We start from the raw sequence: 7,217 nt of genomic DNA, 5'->3' as shown, positions 1-7,217 counted from the left end.
GCAATCCATTAAAATCATGGAAATACATACCAGGTTTTAGCAAACCTCTCTTATCTCTTTGGGTTCTGGTCAACTCAATCTTAGTCAAAGTAGGTTAAGGGGCACCAGTAGCAAGTTTGGGAATTTATATAGCTCCCTGCTCTTCAAACCACCTGACCTCTTCACATATTCTCCTTTCCCTAGAGCCCTGAGCTGAAGTAAGTCATGTGCATAGATTCAGGTTCTGCACAACTCAGAGCAGCCAACATGTCTGCTTCTCTCATATCTAATCTCTTTGGACCAAGTCAATGGATATCAATGATCGAACTCCATGCACCTCTTCATGGATGCATGTCCTCGATATCCACTCCACATGAAAGTTAAAAGCTTCTGTGTTCATAATTCCCAGCATTCATTTCTATCACACATTTTGTCTATAGTAAGTGATAGAATAAATAAGCATAACCCTAGTACAGCCAGTTAAAAATCATTCTAAATATAATACTTTAAAATCCAAATGCAATGTTATCTTCTCTAGAATATCCCATTCATATGCATGTGGTCTTGGGCCTCTGCAAGGCTGAATCCAGCAGGTGAATTATCTATTAAGCATCTCATTTGAACAGCCCAACTTTTGTCCTGGACATATCAAGTGTGGCAAAGCTTTGGTTGAAATTTAGACCATTCAAGAATCAAATGTTTAATTTCCCACACCTTTTCCCTTTTTCACAAAGCCCCATTCTTCCATGAGTCTGAAGCTTTACCAATGGACCTCCCCTCTAGATATCAAGTAAATCGCATAGTAATATCGAATTTCCTTTGGCTAGACCAAAGAGAAGGAGTTACTAACACCACCTGATAGCCATAAGACAGGTACAAACATGCTCAATTCTCCATTATTATGATTTGTTTTCTCTAGAATCCCATTATTAATACCAAATCATGTTGGGCTGGATTCTCTAGAGAATCAAAAGCAGGACACATATATGTATATGAAAGAATGTCGTATTAAGAAATGAATCTGTATAATGGAAATGGCCCATCCCAGTCCAACTGAAGTGCATAGGTCAGATGCTAGCTGGAGAACCCTCTGGATTCACAAAGCTGCAGGATCTAAAATTGGCAGGAACATGGAAAAGAACTAACAGCGCCCAGGTTTGACAAGTCCTTATCTCACTGGCCCCAGAAGCCAGACACAGGATCCAAGAAAGAAGATAGGAAATGAGAGGATAATGAAAGGCTAATTATCTGAAGAGTCTCTTATAAATAGGCCACCCTCTCAATAAGACATCATTGGCTGTGTCCTGATCAGGAGGTTGGACCCCACCCATATTTTCCCACAGGTACAGCGAGTGGACACAAAGCTTAACCTTCATGGTTTTAAATTGCCCAAATGTAATATATCTTAGATTATATGACAACAACCGACAAATGGTTTAGTAAAATATTTCCATATTTAATCTCGTTATGTTAAAACATTTTTTGTAACTAAGCCAAAGTCTTATAATTAAAAAAAATACTACTTCATTCTCAAAATAGTTATTGACATACATTTTAAATTACTGGTTACTATAATATTGTAGCTCAAGGGCCTGAAATGTTGACAAAATGAATAAACATAAAAATATTAGCCACAACCAGAAACTCTGTCCAATGAATCACCCTAAATTGGAATCAATTTGATGGTAATGGGGTGGTACAATACAATGAGATAGGAATTAATCTTATATATTTTTAAATCTACAGGTGGCACAGGAAGAAGCAATGAATCATATCTTAGGAGAGTCAGGACAAGACTTATCAAGGAAGTATACTTGAGTTGAATCTGGAAGGCTCCAGAGGATCTCAGCAAAGTGGAAGGGAGAAAGGTTTCCTAATATTCTGCATATCCAGTTGATTCTTCTCAATACATTTAAGTGAAACTATTTTTCTCATTTGGATTTGACAAGAACCATATTTGGTTTATTTAATGAATTTAGATTTTTTGATAAGATAATAGCAGCAACAAAGAGCACATGTTTATAGCACATGGAGAAAATCCATGTGATTTGTTATTTTAATTGGGTAGTAATGACAGCTCACTGAAGTGCATCAGAAGTTGTGAAAAACAAATTAGAAAAGAGTTTAGCCTTGTTGATTATGCAAAATTATTCTATTTTCTGGATCATAACAAACCATGGATAGCCTTGTGAAGACTAGGAATTCCGGAACACTTCCCTGGGCTCCTTGGAAGCTGTGTATGAATGGAGGCAGGCATTCAAACAGAACAAGAGATCTTTGCATGTTTTAAAATCAAGAAAGGGGTGCATCAGCATCGTATTATCTCACCATTCTTATTCGATCTGTACGGTGAGCAAATCATTGGAGAAGCTGAACTATGTGAAGAAGAATGCAGGGTCAGGATCTGAGGTCAGCTCATGTCCAACCTGACACGTGCATTTGACAGGACCTTGCTTGCCGAAAGTGAGAACAACTCGGGGCACTTCAATGACAATCAAGGATTGTAACTTCAGTACCGATTACAGCTCAATATACAGATAACAAAACTCCTCACCACTAGACCAATTAGCAAGTCTGCAACAAACCATGTGGTGAAGGATTTCATCTTGCTTGGATTGATAATCAATGCTCAAGCACACACTGCACTGTGTAAATCTGTGGCACAAGATCTCTTTAGAGTATTGAAAAGCAAGGGTGTTACTTTGAGGACGAAGATGTTCCTGATCCAAATCATGGTCCTCCTCAGTCACTACATATCCCTGAGAAAGTTGGACATTGAATAAAGTAGACCAAAGGAGAACTCATGTATTTCACTTACGATGCTGTCAATGAATATTGAAATTACCATTGACTACCAGAAGAATAAATAAATCAGTGTTAAAAGAAGTACTGCCGGAATGCTCTTTACATGTGAGGATGCTGAGACTTCATCTCACAGCCTTTGTACATGTTGCCAGGTGAGACCAATCTCTGGAAATGAATATACTCCTGGAGAAAGTAGCAATGTCGGTGGAAAAGAGAAAGAAGGTTGTCTGGTAAATGCAATAACACAGTGGTTGAAATGATGGGTTCAAACATAACAATTGTGAGACTACTGCAGGACCAGCCAGTGCTGTGTATGAATTGAAGCAACCAGTCTACATCTAACACTGTGTGTGTCTCTATATATATGTGTGTATATACATATATAAATATATATATACATATATAAGTATATATATATATATACTTATATATGTATATATATATATACAAATAAACTGGCATTAGAAAATAATCTTGTTATGGCCACTATTGCTCACGTGTTGAGAAACAAGGCCACTGAGCTTTCAGTAATTTTGATGCCATCCTCCTCGCAGTGCCACCTGTACACTTTCCAGCCTCCACGTTTCCCTCACTGATGTCACTGCATTATTTAGTAGTCAAGACAAATGGTGTTAACAGTTCAATTGTTCAAATATTACTGAAATTTTTAACCTCTTTAAGAACAAAATGCATGAGAAATATTTTCTTACTTTTATTTCCAGACCATGTTAGAATAATAAAAATAATGATTTATCTCCTCTGAAAATCACTAGAATATTCAGTCAGGACTTTTGTCTATACCTCAGTGTTGTCTTAAACAAGTTTCAGTCATTTAGGTTTTCTAATAGTTATAAGTCAAAATTCCATTTATTTTATTCTACAAAGTTTTCCTCAATATCTAAAAATTCCCCTTATCTCAACAGTATTTTAAATTATCTGACACTGGCTATTTAAATGATATTATTATTAGATTTACCAAAGACCTCATAGCGCTCACATATACTGTTTCTCAAAAAGCCAATCATGTTGTCCCTAAGGTGAACATAGGAGTCCTGCTGGCACAGTGTATATGGCTTGGGCTGAGATCCTCCAGGTCAATGGTTCAAAACACCAGCCACTTCTTGGGCTTTCTACTTCCTTAGAGTTAGTGTCTTGCAAACTGACAGCAGTAGTTCTACCCTGTTATGAAGGGTTACTCTAAATTGCCATTGACTTGACGGCAGTGAAAATGTCAATATATACCTAAGATTTATTAGTGGATTTTGAGCTTGCAATTAACCATCACCCCTTAAGCTAAGAGCCATCTGTCTTTATGATGTAAGCATGCTCAATATTTACCCTCATGAAAGGATTGCTGAAGACACAGGTGCTATAGCAAAGCGTTGAGAAGAAATCAGATGGTGCCTTGATATCAGAAAGAATAGTGCTAGAGTCTTAGAGTAGTCTTCTAACAAGCAGCTATCCAAGTGAAGGGTCAGTTAAGTTTAAGTGGAAGAAGCCCCCCAGCCTGTATGATCTGATGATTGTAAATAATAAAATCCAACATTGGAGGAGGGAATTGTATTAGAGTTTAAATCCTGAACACTTTATTTTCAGATGAGTAGGGATGACAATGAAAGTGCAAAATTCATTTACAAAGCCTCCATTTAATTTCCTTGGACCATTGACCAAGGGCGTGAATAGCTTTGTCCTCAGATACAGTGCATCAGAAAATGAAACAACACAGTTTAACTTCTTATCATTTGTTTTCCACTTGGACTCATTTTTAATTAATTTTAATTATTTTCTGCTTTCCTTATGATTACGGTTTTTCTGTGGTTTATTTTGTTATCGTTGCTGGCAGGATTTTTGTATGATTTTGTTTACATGAAATCTAGGATAAGTAAATCTATAGAGATAGTTACCATATGAATATTCCATAGGGTTACATCAGGAGAAGTTGGGCGAAAATGAGGAGCTAATAACGATGAATACAAAAATGAAGAAAATGTTCTTAAATTGTGCTGGTAATTGCACAATTCTTTTAAATATATTAAACCTGGGAAGTCAGTGGCGCTGTCCGCGTGGCTCCTCTAGCGAAGAGCGATGGGCGGCCTGGAGGAGAAGAAGAAATAAGAACGAGGCTCTGCCACCAACAACATCACCGGAAACAAAGCCCGGAAGTAGCTGCAGCTGAGCCTGGCTGACTTCAGGCGGCTGTGCATCCTGAAGGGCATTTATCTTCATGAGCCCAAACAAAAGAAGGTTAGCAAGGGTGCCACGGCCGGCTGCACCTTCTCCCTCATCAAAGACACCAGATTTCTCCTCCAGGAGCCCATTGTCATCAAGTTCCGGGAATACCAGGTGATTGTCTGGAAGCTCCGGAAGGCCTCTGGGAAGAGCAAGTGGAACACCCGGAGCGCCTGAAGGACAATACGCCCAACTACAAGCTTGACCACATCATTAAAGAGCGGTACCCCACCTTGATCGATGACCTGAGGGACCTGGACGAAGCCCTCCCCATGTGCCTCCTCTTCTCCACCTTCCCACTGAACCGTCAAGTGCCATGTGCAGACTATCCAGCTGTACCGCAGGCTTTCGGTGGAATGCCTGCACTATGTCAAAGTCTTCCTGTCCATCAAAGGCATTTACTATCAGACCGAGGTGCTGGGCCAGCCCATTGTGTGGGTCACACCCTACGCCATCTCCTACGATCACCCAACAGATATGGACTACAGAGTCAAGGCTCCGGCGGTGGTGAGGGACGCCAAGGAGGAGGCCCAGGTGGACCAGTTTCCCACTGATGGGGAGGTGGCGAGCCAGGAGCAGGAGCGCAGGAGGGAGCTGGAGGCTCAAGAGAAGCACAAGAAGCTGTTTGAGGGCCTGGAGTTCTTTCCTGAACCACGAGGTGCCCCGTGAGGCCCTGGCCTTCATCATCGGAGTTTCAGGGGCCTGTGTCCTGGGACAAGTCTCTGTGCATTGGGGCGACATATGACATCACAGGCTCCAGCATCACCCACCAGACTGTTGACAGGCCCGCGCAGCAGGCTCCTGTCATCAGCAGGTGTTACCAGCAGCCCAGGTGGCTGTTTGACTTCATGAACGCCCGGCTCCTCCTCCCCATGGAGAGTTACCTCCCAGTGGTGTCGCTGCCCCGCCCCCCCTCTCTGTTTGTGTCTGAGAAGGAGGGCGATTACATCCCACCTGAGAAGCTGAAGCTGCTGGCCCTACAGCGGGGAGAGGACCCAGGAAACCTGAATGAAGCCGAAGAGGAGGAGGAGGAGGAAGACAAGGAAAGTGAAGAGGAGGACGAGGAGACTGGTTCAGCCCTGGAGGAGGAGAGGATGCAGGGGAAGAAGGCCAAGGCGATGGCAGGCACGGCGAAGCTGGAGGAGGAGAGCAAGGGCAGGCGGTTGGCCATCATAATGAAGAGACAGAAGTACCTCTACCACAAGATCATGTTCGGCAGGAAGTCCCAAGTCCACGAGGCCAACAAACTGGCTGAGAAGCGGAAAGCCCACGATGAGGCCGTGAGGTGTGAGAAGACCAAGAGAGCAAGGCCTGTGTGAGGGCTGGCGGCCTCAGGCCCTTGATGGTTGGGCTGTGAAGACAGGCTGCATGGAAGGCCCCTTCCCTGCTTTCCTCCTGCCAGCCTGCCAGGGGAGGGACTGCAGGTCCAGCCAGATTTGGTGTTCCCAGGCACCAGGGACTTTGGGGCCAGAGAGCTAGTCATTCACTCACTGACTCTGGCTTTCTCTAGCCCTCCCCCCATGGTTAGACCCAGGATGCTCAGGGTGCTGTGGTGGAGGGGGTGTTGAGGGGAGCATCCATTAAATGGCTGTCGTTTTGCAGTCAGTTGGGGAAAACAAACTATATATATATATAAAACCTTTGAATTGTGGCACATGGATTGTAGGTCAATTAAAGGGTTTTAAAAATGACTATTTCAGAAAACGTGTATAGGATCTCTTTTTGGCTGTACCTAAAATAGAGAAGCAGCGCTGAGAAGGCCTGCTTTCTCTCCCTCTCAATCTCCACAACATTAGTGAACGTGGAGTCTTGGTGGCACACTGGTGAAAGGGCTCCATTGCTAACCATAAGGGAGGGAGGAGTTCAATTAGCTAGCGGTTGCATTGGATAAATGTGTGGTGCTGTGTTTCTGTAAAGAGCTCTGCACAGGAAACCTTATGGGGCAGTTACACTCTTGTCTATGGGGTGGCAAAGAGTCAGAATGCATAGCAGTGGGTTTAGTTTCTTATTTTAATATTTAGTGCTTGCAATATATTAAAATTTCTTTTTACTAGAGAGATGCATGAGTCTATCCGCTTAAACAGATGCATGAATCTGAACAGCTGCTGATTTCAGTTATTTCCTGTACTTATTTATAAACATTCTGAACACATTTCCCAATGCTACCATGGCATTACTATAAAACTAAAATTAAAAAGAGAGAA

At 42.1% G+C, this 7,217-nt stretch overlaps 1 pseudogene; it reads left to right on the top strand.

Moving 5' to 3' along the window:
• Window positions 1–4,869: 4,869 nt before the first annotated feature.
• On the top strand, window positions 4,870–6,332 carry LOC142455990 (pescadillo homolog pseudogene; annotated as a pseudogene).
• The last annotated feature ends 885 nt before the right edge of the window (window positions 6,333–7,217 follow it).

Source organism: Tenrec ecaudatus, chromosome 9, assembly GCF_050624435.1.
Source record: "Tenrec ecaudatus isolate mTenEca1 chromosome 9, mTenEca1.hap1, whole genome shotgun sequence".
NCBI classification, from domain to species: Eukaryota; Metazoa; Chordata; class Mammalia; order Afrosoricida; family Tenrecidae; genus Tenrec; species Tenrec ecaudatus.
Note: the sequence above shows the minus strand (reverse complement) of the source record. Positions and strands in the feature narration are given on the sequence as shown.